The 19,052-nt window shown below is 47.7% G+C and overlaps 1 protein-coding gene, 1 long non-coding RNA gene and 1 pseudogene across 5 annotated transcripts in view; 1 reads left to right on the top strand and 2 right to left on the bottom strand.

Annotated features, from left to right (window-relative positions):
- Positions 1–19,052, top strand: part of LOC142584966 (prestin-like) — a 247,453-nt gene that overhangs the window by 96,522 nt on the left and 131,879 nt on the right. The gene's annotated exons all lie outside the window — the stretch shown is intronic.
- LOC142584968 (uncharacterized) overlaps positions 353–19,052 on the bottom strand; it is an 80,623-nt gene continuing 61,923 nt past the window's right edge. Inside the window, exon 3 of one of the 2 annotated variants that reach the window (XR_012828992.1) lies at positions 353–733. This is a non-coding gene — a long non-coding RNA (uncharacterized LOC142584968). The remainder of the gene's footprint in view (positions 734–19,052) is intronic. The other variant, XR_012828991.1, reaches the window with a different exon arrangement.
- Positions 4,384–10,204, bottom strand: LOC142584505 (uncharacterized; annotated as a pseudogene).

Genomic DNA, 19,052 nt, shown 5'->3' with positions numbered 1-19,052 from the left:
ATGATGACCAGAGCATCGCCGAAAATATAGCCGATCGCACAGAGTAGTTAAGTACAGTACTTACTTACAACCAGCTTCAAAAGTTCACGGGACAGGCGATTTGAGAGAATGTTCTATTTCCGAGCAGTTCGCGACCGTAGCCCTGAAAACCGTGAAACGCTATTCCTCAAGCTTACTAGTACAAAATGGAAATCCGAATAACACATTCTGCGCTTATCCTGCGGAAATATTCAGCTTTCTCTCAAACACCGCCGTTCGCAATCACTTGACGCCGACTGCACGTAAGCGAAGTTTCGTGAAGAACCAGCCCCCATGCAAACGGGGAACAAAAACTGTGAAGTCTTTCGCGTGACACGGAAAGTACTTGTGAAATTCTTTTATTTGCTCAAGATTTATTAATTTACCTCGTGAAAGCCATTGCACTTCGTGCCTGAATACACGTGTCACGGTGTTGGCTCGTGTCAGCTTCTCTGTCTCGATGGGCTCAGCGCTGCCGGTAGTGCCATTTTCTACGCTGTCCGGTTTTCCGTAATGCCACTCTTCTCGCCTCCGACCTAATCTCCTCCGGGCTCTTTCTGCTGCGCATCTTTATTGTGCTTTTCTCTTTTCCCTCCGCGATGTTGTTGATGTGATTCGACGAGCCTACGCTTAGTTTGCTGTACGTGCTGGCTGGAATGAGTGCTTGGCTCAATCCCGGAGGCAATGCAGAATACATGACGTCGAATGCATAATTCTGAATGAAAAAGAGAAAGAAAAGGAAAAAATTGTTCAACTGGTATTATGGCCTATGTGGCTGTCGGCAGTAAAACGTAATCATCACCATCGACAACAAATAATAATTATTATTATTATTATTATTATTATTATTATTATTATTATTATTATTATTATTATCATTATTATTATTATTATTATTATTATTATTATTATTATTATTATTATTATTATTATTATTATTATTATTATTATTATTATTATTATTATTATTATTATTATTTCACTTTTCTCAAACAGCTCCCGCAGAAAATCAACCCTCATGTTAACGAATTCACCTCGACTTGATATTTCTCACACTGGCCTGCCGGCCACCGCCTAAAATGTGTTGACTCAACTGTTCAGTCCTCCGAATGGAGTAAGTTACGCTTTATGCGATGGTGCTGTAAGCGGGCATCCCAACCGTTTCTTTCTATCGGTACTGTTTTTCGTCTTGTCCTTTGTTACTGGGATGACAATTGTACGGATCCTCTATAGGCGCGTTCCCGTCATTTCTACGCTGTCCAGCGCTGTCCTACGCTGCTCTACGCAGGGCTGCCCCAGGTGCGACGACGCCCGCGCGGCCTGTGGCGTGCATACACTGTAAAATAATTTACACCCTAGAAAGTGAAAAAGGGTGTAAATGTGTCTATGACTCTCACTCTTAGGGTGTCCGTCATATGGATAACACCCTTAGGGTGTGAGTTATAGATACATTTACACCCTTTTTCACTTTTTAGGGTGTAAATTATTTTGCAGTGTACGCGGCCAGCGCGGCGCTGTGTGCTGGACGCCGCATGATCAGCAGCGGGTGCCAGGGTTGCTATTCCGCGGACATCGTCACATTCCGCCTTATTGTTGAATTCTGCAATGGCCGCATTTCGAACCAATCAGAGACGCCGTGGCAGCCATGTAACACATCACCCCAGGGCGAAGTGCGATTATTGGGGGCGAGGAGTTACGGAGTCGCCATCTGTCCGAAGCGCCTCCCGTGCGTAGTATGAGGGATCACGCGGCGTGCTGCTTGTAGGTCTCGCTTACGGCGCTCAATAACAGCACCACGCGAAAGCCCTCCTGGGCATTTATGTAGGTACTCTCAAAACGAGGGAAGTTTCTGGCTGTCGATATAATAATCTTGGGTAAACTGAAAGCACAGAACCGTTCACGGACGCTATCTCTTTACCGAATCCGCACAGTGAACGCCACTGCGCGCGGTCGCCGCGATGAAGTCTCCCGAACCGACTTATTGCGTGAAAGGTAGGCAAACGCTGAGAGTAAACTATGTCAAATATGTTCCTATATTGGGCTGTCTGTATAACCAAATGGGGCATAACAGAATGAAGCCTCAATGCAGCGATCGCACGGGTTCACAGCAACCGTCTGCGCGTCTGCATGAATGTCCGCGCACGATGTTTCGCTTTCGCTGTGAACGCGATTTCGCACCGTGCCGTGAGCTATAGGCTGCAGCATATGAGAATTTGACAGTACACTAGCGACCAGTGTTGTGCGGGCGCTATCAGAACTATTCAAAAATAATTTCTTTATAGACTTCGACGCCAACGGCGACTGTGATGTGCCGTCGCGACGATTTAATGTTTTTTTTTCTTCTAAATTCTTGGACATTTCAATATTATTTCTCAAGTTGCGTCACACTGTATGTTTATCGGTCTTTTCAGCGTGCGATTTCCCTTTGCTTCTTTTTCTTCATTCAGTGCATTAATTCATAACACAAACATGACTATATGCCACGCCTTTTAATGTGCGTCTTACTGCTCCTTTTCCGTTCCAGTGAACTTGCCAGTATCTAGCATCAACAAGTTCATAGACCAAACCATCATGACATTAGCCGGGCAACGGGCGCAGAGCGTCTGTCTCAGTAATAATAATAATATTTGGGGTTTTACGTGCCAAAACCACTTTCTGATTATGAGGCACGCCGTAGTGGAGGACTCCGGAAATTTTGACCACCTGGGGTTCTTTAACGTGCACCTAAATCTAAGCACACGGGTGTTTTCGCATTTCGCCCCCATCGAAATGCGGCCGCCGTGGCCGGGATTCGATCCCGCGACCTCGTGCTCAGCAGCCCAACACCATAGCCACTGAGCAACCACGGCGGGTGTCTGTCTCAGTACGCGTTTTCTGCTACTCACCGAACATCGCGCAGTCCCGGTGCCGTAGCAGAAATGTTCCTCGCGTCTGTGCTTGCTGCATACTCGAGTTGTAGCTGATGGCTGTCTGCCGGTTCTAAGTTTCGCCAGCCAAGTTTCACGCAACTCTTAGCCCTGCGGCTACGTGTGAAGAAGGCTGACACCGGGCTCCGTTGCATACGTTCGGCACTGCGGCACCGAGCAGCAGCCAACCATGCTGCACGCCTCCAAAGGCAGCCACTACCTATTCTAGTACTTTCAAATGTTGTCAAGCAGACACCCAAGGCGGTAAAACCTCACCACTTAATCAGAACCGCGGCGCAGGTGAGACTTTAAACTTTCGTTTTCAGCTCGCTTCAGCGCTTCCGAAGTAACCGACGCTGCCGCAGTGTCCACGTGATCCCTCATGTCACGTCACGCCGACGGCGGCGCCAATTTTTCTAGTGGTGGAGCTCGCCACCAATAGAGGGGAGGACTCAAAAATAACCGGAGTTTCCTGATAAAAACCATGGACAATATTTTTTAATGCAACGTTAGTCATCCTCAAAGTACTCTCAATAGTACTAATGCACTTATCCAAACGTTCATTCCATTGTTGAAAACACCTTGCGAATTCGGCCTCTGTTATACCTGCTAACGCAGTCGTGACGTTTCGTATGGCTCCGTCGACATCTGCAAAACGCTTGCCTTTCAAGTCCCTTTTCATCCGACCGAACAGGAAGAAGTGTGCAGGGGCCAAATCTGGCGAATAGGGCTCGTGGGTCAAAGTAGTCGTTTGCGTTGAGGCCAAAACCGCCGAACACTGAGAGCCGTATGCGCTGGAGCATTGTCATCATGTAGGAACCACTCGCCGGAATTCCACAAAGCCGGATGTCTTCGTGCCACACTTCTACGCAGCCGTTTCAACACTTCGAAATAGAACTGTTGGCTGACGGTGTGGTTTTCACGGAAGAATTCTGAGTGTACGATCCCTTTTATGTCAAGAACATGGATCAGCATCGTCTTCGAATTCGATTTAACCCCACGAGCTTTTTCGGGGGGGGGGGGGGGGGGCGGGGCGAGCCAGGTGACTTCCACCGACTTGTCTGTTGTTTAATTTTGGGGGATGTACCCATAACACCATGACTCCTCGCCTCTGAGGTTTTTTGAAAAAGTGTGGATCGTCTCTGACTGCGTCTTTCATTGCCCCACAGGCTTCTACGCGACGATCCCTTTGCTGGTCGCATTCCTAGATCATCGTGCAAAATTCGCTGGTCGGAGATCCAAGATAACCCAGATGAGTTTTAGAGGTGGTCGATTGTTCCGCGTTGATATTACTTTGAGACCACGGATTTCGGCGATGTTGTCCTCGATTCACGCACTTGAAGGACGACCGTAACGGGGATGATCTTCAACCGTTATTACCCCCCGTTTTAAACCGAGCAAACCAATCGTAAACTTGTTTTTTTACTGAGAGCGGGTTCTTTATAAGCTGGTTGCATCATCACAGCAGTTTCTGCTGCGTTCTTGCCGAGTAAAAAGCAAAGCTTCCCAGCCGCACGTTGTTCTTGAGTATCTGCCATTTCTTCTTGTCACGAGCCCACTGCACACACACGCACACACACACAAACACAAAACACAAGCACGCCCGCCCGCACGCACGCACGCACGCACGCACGCACACACACACACACACACACACACACACACACACACACACACACAAAACTGCGATGCGCAGGAGTACGATTTCGGTTACATTTGGGTACCCCCTTATGTGTTGGCGAGGCGAGAAGGCTAGCGTATTGATGCACGCTGGCTTCCCACGCATCTAGTGTTGTAGGCCACGCAGTCTGCTGAGCTTTAGAGGTGCGATACAGATGCAATGCTGAAGGCAGCTGCCGCGCGGAAAGTTCGCCTTGCAATAGACTATGCCACGCACGCTCGCCCCTGCTGGCGCTACTCATCACACCAGCTTTGTTACCAACCGCGAGCGTTCACAGTCACCGTGCGAACTCTCTTCGTGTGTCTTTTGGGTCGTGTCACCGCGGTTTTTTGTAGTTGAGAACTGATTGCTTATTGTAATTAATACTGTTAGTAATTTCTTTGCAGACTCACAGATTATTAAAGAGGGGCGCTCTTTAATAAATACATAGAATAAGAGTTCACAACAGCGTGACGACTGCCTTCATTCGCGGCCGCCATCTCTCTCTCCTATGTTGCCAGCCTTCTCTTCCGATGCCGCTAACACTCGGCCATTCTGACAGCCAACTGTCCTCAGTTTACACGGTACACTCTTAGGCAAAGTTACACCCTTTGGAGTGCCCCTTCTGCCACACAACGATAATCGTCATGTGCCTTGATGCGTTTCCTTTCTTTAACGCTGCGAGCCCGGTACTTTCCAGTAACGAACGGCATGCGCGTTATCAGCATGATAACATTCCGGCGTTTTCAAGAAAGGAAACGCATCGAGGCAGACGAAGATTATAGTTGTGTGGCAGAAGGGGCACTACAAAGCGTGTAACATTGCCTAAGGGTGTATAGTCCCGAAGATACAAAGGTATTTTGGACACACGCGTGCTACGTCTCGGCACGCTGTCTTACTCGTCGGTGCTTTATTGGTCGGGCAGTTCTTGGCATCTTCCACCCCATCTCTTCAGTTGGCTGATGTGGGCGGTAGTCGAGTAGACCTTTTTCTTTCCGTTCATCTCGGTTACTCTGTAGGTGTCCGCTGGGAATATTTCAATCGCAGTCAGTGGACCTCTGAACTTCTGGGTTTTTATTGGGGCGCGGGTGTGCTCTGGAACGCAGCGCATGACCACTATGTATCCAACGCTCAGCTTGTCCGCTGTGAAGTGATGCTTGTCAAAGTACTGCTTCGACTTTTCTTGCTGGCTCACTATTCCCTTTTCAGCCATCTCTTGAAGTTGCTCCAGACATACCCACTCGTTATTCTCTGTGTTTAGACATCTGAGGACACCATCCTGCATCCTTGGTTGATATCCATGCAGAAGCCTGAAAGGGCTAGTGCCTGTTGAGGAATTGTATGCAATGTTTAGGTAGCTCTCTAACTCCGTGGTGTACTGATCTCAGTCCTTGTGAGGTGGGTTCTTGATTGTAGCCATAATACACGGTACCAGAGTTCGCTTCATACGCTCCACCTGAACGTTTGCCCTTGGATGGGGAGCAGAGTTCAGCTTGTGAGCCACACCATTTTTTTTACAGAAGGCTTCGAAGCCATGGGACATGAAACAGGAACCACGGTCTGAGATTTCCTTGAGGCACTCCAGAAGTCCGAACTCGGTTATAAAAATCTGCATGCACCGTAATATATTTTTCGCTGACGTGTCTCGCACGGGGTAGAGACGTACAAACTTGGTCAGATTCTCCACCAACACCAAGATCCACTGGTTTTTCTTTGAACTTCTCAGAAACGGACCAACATGGTCCACGTGTACAACTTGAAATGGTCTCTTCTCAGGTGGTATCGGGTGCATAGGTTCAGGTTTCTTCCCTCCTGGAATCTTTGTGAGCAGACACTCGAAACACCTGTGGATGTGCTGGTCCACGTAGCGCTCCATCCGAGGAATTCAATAATGTTGCTTGATTTTCGTCACTGTTTGGTCTCTGCTAAAATGTCCCTGTAAGTCGTGAAACTTGACACACAGTGTTTTACGCATGCTCTTAGGCATCACCAAAAGAAGTCATCCGTCTTCTTCCACGTAAAGCAGCCTTCCATCCTTCAGTCGTAGGTTTTTGACCTTGACACTTTCTTCCTTGGTCCTTTCCTTGATTGGCTTCTCGAGAATTCGTGCGAGGTTAGCCAAGTTCGCATCAGATCGCTGGGTGACCACAGCTTGGTCCTCTAAACTCAAGGCAAGGCACCTTCGATCCTTGTCTCGACAACCTCATCGAGCGTTTCCTGCGGCGCTCCTACGTCTTCACGACTCAAATAGTCCACATGTGCCGTTTTCTGACCTGCTCGGTGCTTCACCTCGAAGTCGTACTCTTGAAGTAAGTTGAACCACCTTGCTATCTGTGGTTTAAGTGTCTTGCGCGCATTCAGATAAACTATTGCTTGGCAATCTGTTACCAGCGTGAAAGGAATGTCTAGGAGAACCGGACGAAGTATTTCCATACTGCAGACTATTGCCATCAGCTACAGTTTTTCCGCGTGTTAATTCTTCTCAGCCTCAGTTTTACGTTTACTGACACAAAGCACCAAGTGCCAGCGTCCTGACTCATCTTGTTGAAGGATCATTCCCGCAAGTCCATGTTTACTTGCGTCCATGTGGAGTTCTGTTGGAGCCGAATGGTCATACAACTTCAGAACCGGAGGCTCTGTCAGTTCTCTTCGGAGCTGGTCGAAAGCTTTCTTTTGCTCCACTACCCATATAAACTTTGTTCATTATAAAATATGAAGACGCCAAATAAACAGACACACACAAGGGAAGAGAACGGGACAGGGCGCCTTGTGTGTCTCTTCACTCTTGTGTGGGTCTGTTTATTTGGCGTCTTCATATTTTATGATGAACAGCTAACAACCAGCCAACAAGAAGTGCTTTTAAGATAAACTTTCTGTCTTTCTTGGTCAGAGAAGTTAGTGGTTCTGCCTTCAGAGCATAATGGGAAATGAACCGTCTGAAAAATCCTGTCAGGCCCAGAAATCTCTTGACACTGTGAACATCAGTTGGCGTGCTAGCGTCCAATATAGCTTGTTGCTTCACTTCACGTGGCTGCAGGTAGCCTTTCACAATCTTGAAACCTAAGTAGTCGAGTTCGTCAATTCCAAACACGCCCTTGGATAGCTTCAACGTTAGACCAGCAGCTCGGAGAGCATCCAGTACTTGTTTGAGCCGAACCAGCAAGTCTTCCCAGTCCTAGGCTGGAATCAGCAAGTCGTCCATGTAACACAATACTAGAGTGTTGCGCAGAGATCTGAGGACCTTGTTCATTAGACGTTGAAATACAGCAGGACCGTTTCTCAACCCGAACACCATACGTTCAAACTGCCCAGTCTCATCAGGCGTGATGAATGTAGTTTTGGCCTTCGATTCCTCCCTCAGTGGAAGCTGAAGGTATCCGTTTGCAAAGTCTAACACACAGTACATTCGTGCTTCGGACAGTCGTTGCAGCTCGTCATCAATGTTTGGCAAGGGAAAGTGTTCAATCACCATCTAGCTATTTAGCCGTCGATAGTCTATGACTAGACGATTTTCCCCATTCTTTTTTCTTTTTCACGAGTAGCACTGGACTAGCGTATGGCGAGGATGTTTCGGTTACAATGCCAGTCACTTTCCACTCTTTGACAATTTTTTGGATTGCTTCTCTTTCGTCTGCATTAATCGTGTACGGTTTGCAGCTGACTGGAGTGCTTCCGGAATACTCCGTGATAGTCATTGCCAGTTGGTTATAACGCCCCAACGCTGACAAATTCAGTGCAAAGCAGTCCCTGTATTCATTCAGCATCTTCATCAGTGCATCCACTTGTTCATTGACGTCATTTTCGACATTCAGCATGCTACGATCAATGGGCTTCGGCTGAGACACAGGTCTCACGGGGGTTAACTCTTCGCTCCCTGAAAGCAGTTCAGCGTGAGCCAAACTTCCGTTGACCAGCTGTTGGTCTTCATCCTTGTCATTCAACATGGGTATCTCAACCCTTCCGTGTTAGGTGTGAAGTAGCATTCCCTTACCCACTAGGTAAGGTCAGATTTCCTTCACTCTTACCGGTCTCCACTGCCACCGAACACACAGTTCTTTTGGGCAGCACAATGGTTTCCTTGACACGAAGTGGTTCCTTGGAAAGCTTCAGCTGGGCAAGGTCGATGTTACAAAATGGAAGATCATCTCGGTGGCCAATCCTGAGTTCATCTCCCATGCGTAGGTATGCAATGTCGTCTTGTTCCGTCCAGGTTCTACCAACCAGCATGTCCACAGGCAAGGCACTGTTGTTGACGACAATCACCTTCACCTTGCGGCATACCACGTCATCGATTTCTATGTCCACCTCCGAAGTCCCGATAGACCGAACTGTTGATGTGCCGGTGTTCCCAAACCCATGCAAGTCTGGAGCCCTGCGCACAACTTGTAGGCTGCACCCTTCAGCCGCTCGATGACGCAATATACAGTCTGAACTTCCCGGGTCAATCATCACCGAGAGCTGGTGAGTTCCGTTGATTGTCGCAGTTTTGAGGAACTTTGATGGATCACTGTCGCTTGTTGTACTCTCATTCACCGCGAAGTTACCAACAGGGTTTGTTTTCGGACAGTCTCTCGCTATGTGTCCATACCTTCGGCAACTGTAGCATTTTCGCTCCGCTTGATCACGCTTGGACGGCTCTGGCGTTTTCTTCGGTGGTCCTCCACCACTTTCTTGGTCTGTGACACATACATATGTGATCACTTGCACGGGTGGACGCGCGGCAGTCCAAAATCTTGAGGTCGGAGGCTTGGCACGAGGTGTCGTGGCACCTGAATCACCACCTTGTGGCTTGGCCCCTGGTGACTTCTGCATTCTAGCTTCGCTTATTGGCTCCAGTCTTCGCAAGTCTGCCAGCAATTCATCCTCGTCCCTGTGTTCATTCGCCGTCATGGAGATGCATGCGTCTCTAAACCGCAGCCCCACCAAAACTTGTCTCTTGGTATCTTGCATACCGAGGCCCAATCCCTTGCATGAGGAGGTATTTTCGAGAAAGTCTGCCGTGACGGACTCTCCCCTCATCTGGACTCTTTCCTGCATTTGCTTCCACTTTTCGGCCGTGCTTGTCTGGCCCACAAATGTCTTCTTGAAGGCAATCTTGAAGTCCTCCAACGTAGTGAGGTCATCGAAACGGGCCTGAAGCCAAAATCGAGCAGGTCCCTTCATGTGAAGCCTGGCGTTTTCTAGTCTGAAGCTGTCCAGCCAGACGTGCAGGACCGCCATGGGATCGGTACTCTTCAGCCACCGCCCCCCCCCCCTTCGTGGGATGAGCCCTCGCCGTCTAAATTGGGGATAGCTTTATTCAAGTCCGGCATAACATGGAACGCTTCAGGTTTCCTCTCGAGGAGCTCCAGTAACCGCTGGTTTCGCTGCAGTGGAGCTTGCATCATTTGGTTTCCGTGAGTTCCGCCGCCGTCTGCCATCTCCAGGGTTGTCTAGGCGTCTCCCTAGGCGTACACACAGTTTCTCGCCTCCAGCTGAGCGTCTAGGCTTACGACGTCACACAGAGCGTCCGCACACTCGTTTCTGAGGCGGCACAAAGACTTACGTTTTCGATGTCGGTACCTCACGAAGACGGTACTGTTGCGTCTCGTAGACGTCACACAGAGGGTCAGCACGCACGTTTTGAAGGCAACACAAAGGTCCCTTTTATGGTCAGTACCTCACGAAGACGGCACCAACGCAGTGTCCGTTGAAAAGTCAGCGAGCATCACCGTCGACGCAATCCCACGACATCGGCTTCCAGTGTCGCTTCACCACGAAGGTTTCGGTGAATCCCACTTCTGAGATGTTAGGAATTTCTTCGCAGATGCACAAATTATTAAAGAAGGGCGCTCTTTAATAGATAAATAAAAGAAAAAAAGAGTTCACAACAGCGTGACGACTGCCTTCCTTCGCGGCCGCCACCTCTCTCTCTTCTATGTTGCCAGCCTTCGCTTCCGATTCCGCTAACAATACGGTCCGTAGAGCTATAAGAGCCTTATTTCGCATAATAGTCTAATACTGTGCTACCGGTGTCGATTCTACGCATTTGCGGCTGATTTGTGGCTTTTTGTGTGTTTGCAGAAGTAGAAAACAACCTTCCACACACAGGTTTTCCGGACTACTAGGCCACTAAGTGCTTGGGAACGGCCTTATAGGTAATGATTTCCCATGGAGACACTACAGGGCCCAATGCCGCACTGTGGGTCAACTGTCAGTCGGCTAAAATCATCGGTTCTTAATGCATCACCGGGGGTCCTTCCGCGATCCTCTGTAGATGAGCACGAGGTCTCAGGCTCGATTACCGGCCGCAACGGCCACATTCCCATGCAAGGCCAAGTGCCCGACAATTCGTCCACCACGCTTTGGGCGCACCGCAACCGTTGAAGAAATGTTCCGGAGCCCCTCCGCTACGGCGTTTCTCGTAGACCGTGAGTTTAGTCGGTACGTTAAATTGAGGAACCTAATTCAATTTATAGCTGTCAGCACTTTTGCGTAATGACTGAACTCCAGCCTGCCAACAGTGACAACAGTGCTTTCCCTTCCGTTAACGCTCAGCATCCGCCGCAAGTCACCTTGTTGGGAAAGATCCACGTGCCATCCAACAAACGTTTTTTTTTTTTCCCGCTGTAGCCGAGACACGTCCGCGTGACGTTTGTTTGTCTGCCGGCAGGTGGCGACTAGTCACGTGGTACGTCGATTTCCCAGAACCTTCGAGGCCACTCGAATGACTCATCCGGAGGAAGCAGGCGATGTCCTAAGACTCGTGCAGGACAATATGCATCGCCACGAGGCCGAGCGAAACTTGTAGAATGCTCAGCGCAATGAAGTTCTGGCTTTTCATTATTTATTCATTTCATTTCAGGGTCGGGTTAATAAACATCGTGGCTTCTGTTTAACGCATCTTTCCAATCCACGTTCGTTCATACTTTCTAACTACGCTGCGCTGCTGGGCAGACAGGAATGTTAAGGAATGCGAGAGAGCTTGTTTAATTTCTCATGACATAAGTCCTTTCAGCTGCAAAAAATTGCGCTCGCGTCCATAACACGTGGTTCGTTACGTGAGAAACCAACAGCACGCGTGAGTGCGCGTGAATTTCTTTATGTCTATGCGCCTTGCCTGTAAAAGGCATGTTTTGCATGCGAGACGCACTGCCTCACTTTTGTTGGCTATATGTAAACCTACTGCACAGGTGAACCTTGCTAAATGTGCGCCTTAATGGGTCCAAGCGCCTGAATGGGTCCAAGATTTCCTTAAAAACTTCGTGTGTACTATAGCATCGTTCAACAATGGAGTAGGTGGCGTCACCTTGATCTGCTGTTGACAGGCAACTACTGGTGATATCGGAATGCAGCTAGGCTAAAGTGTTTTGTTCGGATTCTGAAGCCGCGAATCGGAGTTTCTATCGCTTTCCGTATGAGTCATCGGCGAACGATTTCGACGGTTATTGCGGCGGGACGACGTTCTATTGATCTTTTCATCAGGGGAGAGAGAACCTCTTCTGTGGACTGTTGCGCGGAAGTACAAATAGCGTGCGCTGCTGCTTCTGCAGCGCTTTTGAAAGAAGGCTCAGGTGATTTCACAACCGTCACCAGAGCATTTTGGTGACGATGCAGGAGTTCTCATTCGAAAGGTATATACATTCTCATAGAAAGGTATATATACATTCGAAAGGTATATCTCATACCGGCATTACGACTAACTGCAAGCTCCTATAGGCTCATTTACTAGCTTGGACTACTTAATCGGTCAGTACACACGCGATTCATGCGATTTATAATTATTAAGCCTTATAAATTGCTTTAGATGCTTCGTATGCGCAAGTGTCATTGTCCGCACTTATGGCGACTGTTTCCATCTCTCAGAGGATCCGCCGGCGCTTGTCTCTCCAGGCGACACGTTGATCGTCGAGTCTAGCCGGGCTTGACCACTGCGCTATGTTGATTCTTCCAATACTTGTTCTCCGAGACCGCCCGTGTAGCGGTAACTTTTCACGGAAAGCGTGCGCCTTCCACCGCGCAGACCGCACTGTTTCAAACCTGAAGCACACTGGCTTTATCAACCGGTTACCTACACTGACTGGAAGGATTGTAGACCCACAGGAAACATGAGCGTCTTATACAAAATTGTTGATAATGTTATAACCACAATGCTGCGGCGAGCCCTCCTTAGGCGGCTGTGTAGCGTAGAGCAGTGCGCGCCACAGCACAAGAAACTTATTCACTGCTTGTCTAACTGGGTCTAACTTTTACAAAGAAATTCACTGGTGCAACGATTTCAACGTATCTTAAACAACTCGAGCTGATAAAATATCGTTGATTTCTCCTATACGAAGTAGTCTGCCTTTGGTACGGTCGCTTGCTGCATTCGGTATATCGTTGGCAGATTTGTGAATTTCTCGACCTTCGGGTGTTCACCATCTGGTGCGCTCAGTTACAGATCTCTGTAATCTCGCCGAACGTGTGTTTTTCATTTGTGAGTGGATATTTTTTATGACGCCTAGGCGTATAGTGAAGACAAGCTTTGACACGACTTGAAGAACCGAAACAAAAGGCGAAAATTCACAATCCCTCCTTCCCCACTCCCCTTCAACATTTTTTTTTTCTTTTCTTTCTGAGGACGCGATTTAGTTCCCTTTGTTATTTCCCTTTCGACGAAACATAAGATTCAAACCGAAACACGTGTGTCACTAACCACGGTCATTTCAACGCAGTTACAGAACACACGTGTCAACGCGACGGCACAAAGGGAAAAACCAGGCCTAACCAGACAAACGATAAAACAGCCGTGAAAGGTTGCTTCGGGAAGGCTCTTCGGGTGCAAACACCGCTGGCGCAAGAGACGTGAACGCTGTAGTTACCAAGGCCAGCCCGACACACGTACAGGGTCTGGGTCATCGCCTTGTCGATAAATAACGTGCCGCGCCGTCCCCTTCTCTCGTGGTGCTTTGCATATGACCGGCGCCACTGGTCTGAATGAATAAAATCGTTTTCTTGAGCTGTTCCGTAATCGATTAGGAGTACGAGCGGCGGCGCGCAGACCGGTCAAGGGGCGTGAAATAATGAATACGCAACACGCGATGGGGCGAGGGCGAGGCGCGCTCCATACGTGGACGAGGGCGTTGTGCCGATGGTCTGGATGGCGTCGATCTGGCGCTGTTGATCTTGCTGTGACCGGCGGCGCATCGTTGCTTCTGTGCCTTCTGTCACGCGCCGAGTTTACAATCAGACTATCGCTTGCGCAACAACCGGTCGTGTAGCCATTAGCTATAGCCATCGTGTTCTTGTTTTCGCCTTAACCCTCCCCCCCCCCTTCCTCCTTTCTTCCTCAATCGTTCTTTCGCGTTTTACCCGGACACAACTCGTCTTCCGTACGAGCGTTGTCGCCGGCACCGCCGAGGAGTAAACAACGTTCCGGTCGCGTCTGGCCGGGTCAGCAGATAGTTCGGGCGAAAGGGGGCGACCTCCCGCAAGGTTGCCTCTCCACCGTACCTCCTCGCCGTCGAACGCTATCTCGTCTGGTTCGCATCTCCTGCGCCTCTTCCTCTTCGCAATCATACACACACACTCTCTCTCTCCTGCCCTGTCTACTCCTGTAGTTACGGCACAACTTTGGAAACTCTGTAGCTCGTTTGTGCAAAGCGGGAAGATAGGTATATCCGACGGCCTGAAGCGAGTCTCTTTTGATCCACGGGGTCCCGGTAGCGTTCACGTGAGCCCTACGTGCGAATTTCGATGCCGTCTATAGACGACTCCAACCTGCCTTTTGTCTGGTCCGCTATACGCTACTTGAATGCTGATCTGTGATGTCACCTGCCAGATGTGTCTATACAGCAACCGTCAATTGTGCGAGCAGCTTGTGATCGTCTGTCTCCTCGCGACAAGAGCACGTTTCCGGTGTAGCGTGCGCTTAAACATATATCTTTCATTTCTCACGAGGGAAAGACGTTCAACATTTCTTTTGTTCTTCATCAACGCGGCAACGAAGATGTTCGCAGAAGCTATGTTCCTCTGATGATGTGATATTCGTTAACAGAGCACGCTTCATAGCTGTGTTCCGAGAGAGGATCGTGCTATTCTGACACGGCTTGCTGACGCACGGTGACTACGTGACATGTAAATAAAGAAGATTTCCGAGTTTCTCGTGCGGCTTTCCTGCTGGCACCGAGAAAGCGCTCGCGCTCGGTTTGGCCGTCGTAGGCAAAGCATGCGAAGATCTCGTGAAACCTCTTGGTAAGCTTAACGCGGCAGTGCTGCTGAGCAATGCGTCAGCGCGAAATGTAAGCGGGCAGGTCTGACTATACGCGAAATACTGACGGTGCTAAAATTTTCTGTCAGCCGTGTCGAAACTACGCGATCGTGTTAAATGGTAAATAAAGAACACGAAGCGGTGAAACAACTTCGCGTTGAAAGCTTCTATTAAGAGAACATACAACCTAGCGCCGATTACGACAGCCTTCTGATGCGAGGAAATCAAGGCTCGAATGAACATTAAAAGAAATGTTGACATGATGGGAAGACCCGCTTGCATTTATATCGTTTCTGTGTTGTGGGGCAATTTGAAAAGCCGTCCAGTGGCCAACCGTCGGCTTGCCCTTGGTCGCTACGGGCGCTCCGCATGGTCGAACACGTTTTTGGCGTCAGCGGCAGAAGTATTGAGAAATTTACATATCAACCGACTGCGGTGAAGAAAAATGTAGGAAATCTAAAAGGAAAGCCCCTTTTTTATATGCAGATCAAAGAAGGTGGCCTTGAAGGTCACCTTGCTGTGCCTGATGACTGGTTCAGCAGCCGCGACGTCATCAGAATCCGCAATAACCAGCATCGAGCCAAGAAAGTGTGTAGTAATATAGAGTTGTTCACTCCGCGTGATGTCATCTGAGTGCAGCCGAAACCGCACCAGAGAAGTGTTAGTGAAGCTATGGCCACGTGACTTCCGCGTTATGGGCCTTGACCTGAAATCGCAATGAGGACTCGTTGCACATGCCTTATAAATGACGCACAAGGGTGGATCCATTTCTGGTTGGCCGCAAGTTAGTGCGCGTTCGATAAATTTTTCTTCAATTGTTCGATGTGCCTGTTACGGCGCATATTTATTTGATAAGAAATAACAAGCCATTGGCAACTACGGCGTCGGTTCTAGGAACACTATAGGAGAGATGATGGTAGAATTCGCAGAAAGGAATAAGCTGCGAATAATCAACAACTCCTTCAGGAAGCGAAACAACAGAAAGTGCACCTGGAAAAGCCCTAATGTTGAAACAACAAATGAAATTGATTTCATACTTTCTGCCGATCCCAGAATAGTGCAGGATGTTGAAGTGTTAGGCAAAGTGCAGTGATCATAGGTTAGTGAGGCCTAGGATTTACCTCAATTTGAAAAGAGAAAGAGTGAAATTGGTAAGGAAGAAAGAGGTCAACCTAGAGGAAGTAAAGGTTAAAGCAGACTAATTCAGGCTGGTACCTCCAAACAAATAGGCAGCCTTAGAAGAGAGAGATGATGATGATGACATAGAGGTAATGAATGAAACCGTAACGAGGCTGACTTCAGAGGCAGCAATTGGTTTGGGAGGCAAGGCACCAAGGCAACCAGTAGGTAAGCTCACCCAAGTAACAAATGACCTAATACAGAAACTACAAAGAATGAAAGTGTGCAACTCAACAGATCAGATAGAATTCGCGGAACTGTCAAAAAACTGTTCAACAAGGAGAAAATCAGGGATATCCCAAATTATAACGTGAGAAAGACTGAGGAAGCCGTCAGAAATGCACGCAGCATTAAATCAGCGAGAAGAACATTTGGCCTAAGACAAGCCAAGATATATGCACTGAAAGATAAGCAGGGCAATATTATCAGCAATCTGATGATATTGCCCTGCTGTAGTAATGTAAAATGTAGTAAAAGCAGCGCAAGAATTCTATGCTGACCTGTACAGTAACCAGAGCAGCCACGATACCTCTATTCGAAGTCGTAATGAACAGGTTACAGAAGCTCCTTCTGTAACTAGCGATGAAGTTAGTAGGGCTTTGTAAGGCATGAAACCGAGAAAAGCGGGAGGAGAAGATGGAATAACAGTCGATTTAATCAAAAATGGAGGCGACATAATGCTTAAAAAACTGGCGGCCCTTTGTACGAACTGTCTATCGTCTTCAAGGGTCCCAGAGAACTGGAAGAATGCCAACATTATGCTAATTCACAAAGAGGGAGACGTTAAAGAAATGAAAAATTATAAGCCCTTTAGCTTACATCCAGTATTATATAAAATATTCACTAAGCTAATTTCCAATAAAATAAGGGCAACACTGGGCTTCAGTCAACCTAGGGAACAGACTGGCTTCAGGAAGGGATACTCTACAATGGATTACATCCATGTCATCAATCAGGTAATCGAGAAATCCGCAGAGTACAATCAGTCTCTCTATATGGCTTTCAGAGATTGTGAAAAGAGATTTGAATCACTCGAGATACCAGCAGTTATAGAGGCATTACGTAACGAAGGTGTACAGGACGCTTATGTAAATATCTAGGAAAATATCTACAGAGATTCCACAGCTACCTTAATTGTCCCCAAGAAAAGTAGACAGATACTTATAAAGAAAGGAGCCAGACAAGGAGACACAATCTTTCCTATGCTAATCGCTATGTGCTTGGAAGAAGTATTCAAGCTATTAAACTGGGAAGGCTTAGGAGTGAAGATCAACGGCGAATGTGTCCATGACTTTGGGTTTGCAGGTGACATTGTCCTGCTCAGCAACACTGGGGACGAGTTGCGACAAATGATTGAGGACCTTAACAGAGAGAGTGTAAGGGTGGGGTTGATTAATATGCAGAAGACAAAGATAATGTTCAATAGCCTGGCAAGGGAACAAGATTTCAGGATCGCCAGTCAGCCTCTAGAGTCTGTGAATGAGTACGTTTACCTAGGTCATTTACAGGGACCCTGATCATGAGAAGGAAACTTACAGAAGAATAAAAAATTGGTTGGAGTGCGTACGGCAGACATTATCAGATCATGACTGCAAGCTTACCATTATCATTGAAAAGAAATGTGTGCAATCAGTGCATTTTACTGCTGCTAACATATGGGGCAAGAACTTTCACAACAATTCTCACAACATGATAACGGTTTAACGTATAGCCTACCGCAGCTTTCATATACACGAGTGACAATGTTTCGCCTGACATGTGCGGTGGTTCAGATAAAAAAAAAAGTGATAACAATGAATTGTTGGCAACAGGCACCGTGGCCGAAATGTAATTTGACACTCTGCTGTCATTTTGCGATATTGGCATTATTTGAAAGTACATCAGCCTCCCAGGACCGTAGCCTTTTTACATTGTGAAAACGGGCCAGTGCTGTCAACAGCGGAAAGCCGACAAAACAAGAAGGGGATCCTTTTCTTACTGCGCTGCATTCTTTATTTATTAATCGTGACACGCGTTTTAACGTACTTAAAATCACTGCCGTGCTCTTTTTTTGTATGTGTCTGTTGCCTGTTTGTTCTAGTTTGTTAATAACGTCCGTTTTGCATGCTAAATTTAGGTTTCTTACCACTTACTATTCTTGTTAATTTATTAACACACATTGATGAAGGATGTCCCTCCTACAGTTCTGAACTTTGGGACCCCCGACTGCAATAATAATACTAGTAATCAGCCACCAAATAAACTTGCACTTGAACAGGTTCTTCTTTAAAATTCTAGGCTTTTTTGTGCCAAAACCATGATATGATTATCAAACACGCCGTAATGGGGCACTTCTGATTAATTTCGCTCACCTCTGGTTCGTTAACGTACACTCAGTGCATGCTACACGGGCGTTTTTGCATTCCGCTCCCATCAAAATTCGGCCTCCGCGGCCGAAATTTGGTCCCGCGACCTTGAGCAACATGTTTTCGTTACATGCGGTTGTAGCATGGGACCCCCTCTGAATGATATTAAAGACGACGTCAAAAAAAAAGAAGCTACCGATTTAATACTAGTAATTTCTGGCTCAGGCTAGGGGCATCAGTGAAACACATCCTGCCGATCACCATATAACTCCCTACACATCACCTATCTCGCGCACATGCCCTTTGTCGCTGTAAACAGCTAGCGTTCGTTGACACTTCGCAAGACCAAACTTGTTTTTTGCCGATAAAAGCACAGGAAGTTTCGCCTCTTGAGCTGCGTCCTTCTTTCCACTGTCTGTGTTTTCGGGGACAGGTCTACAAGGATGCAGTATACCAATAGGCCCAAGCCTCCATTGTTTCAATAGTAGAAAACACACACTAGCCGACGACATTTCTGAAAACTAGCGAATCAAAAGTAATGGCAGGAGTCGAGGAACGCGCATAAGCGTTTTAGCGCAATTTAGAATACGAGTGGACCGAGGCAACTGCACTTTACTGGGTAACTAAATCTATAACAAACTTGCATGACACGGGCGTGTGCATCCCATATGTTTACTATATAGTATGCTATGTAGAAACAATTCATTATCCCTCCT

Source organism: Dermacentor variabilis, chromosome 6, assembly GCF_050947875.1.
Source record: "Dermacentor variabilis isolate Ectoservices chromosome 6, ASM5094787v1, whole genome shotgun sequence".
In the NCBI taxonomy this organism is placed as follows: Eukaryota; Metazoa; Arthropoda; class Arachnida; order Ixodida; family Ixodidae; genus Dermacentor; species Dermacentor variabilis.
This window is presented reverse-complemented; position numbering and strand designations above follow the sequence as displayed.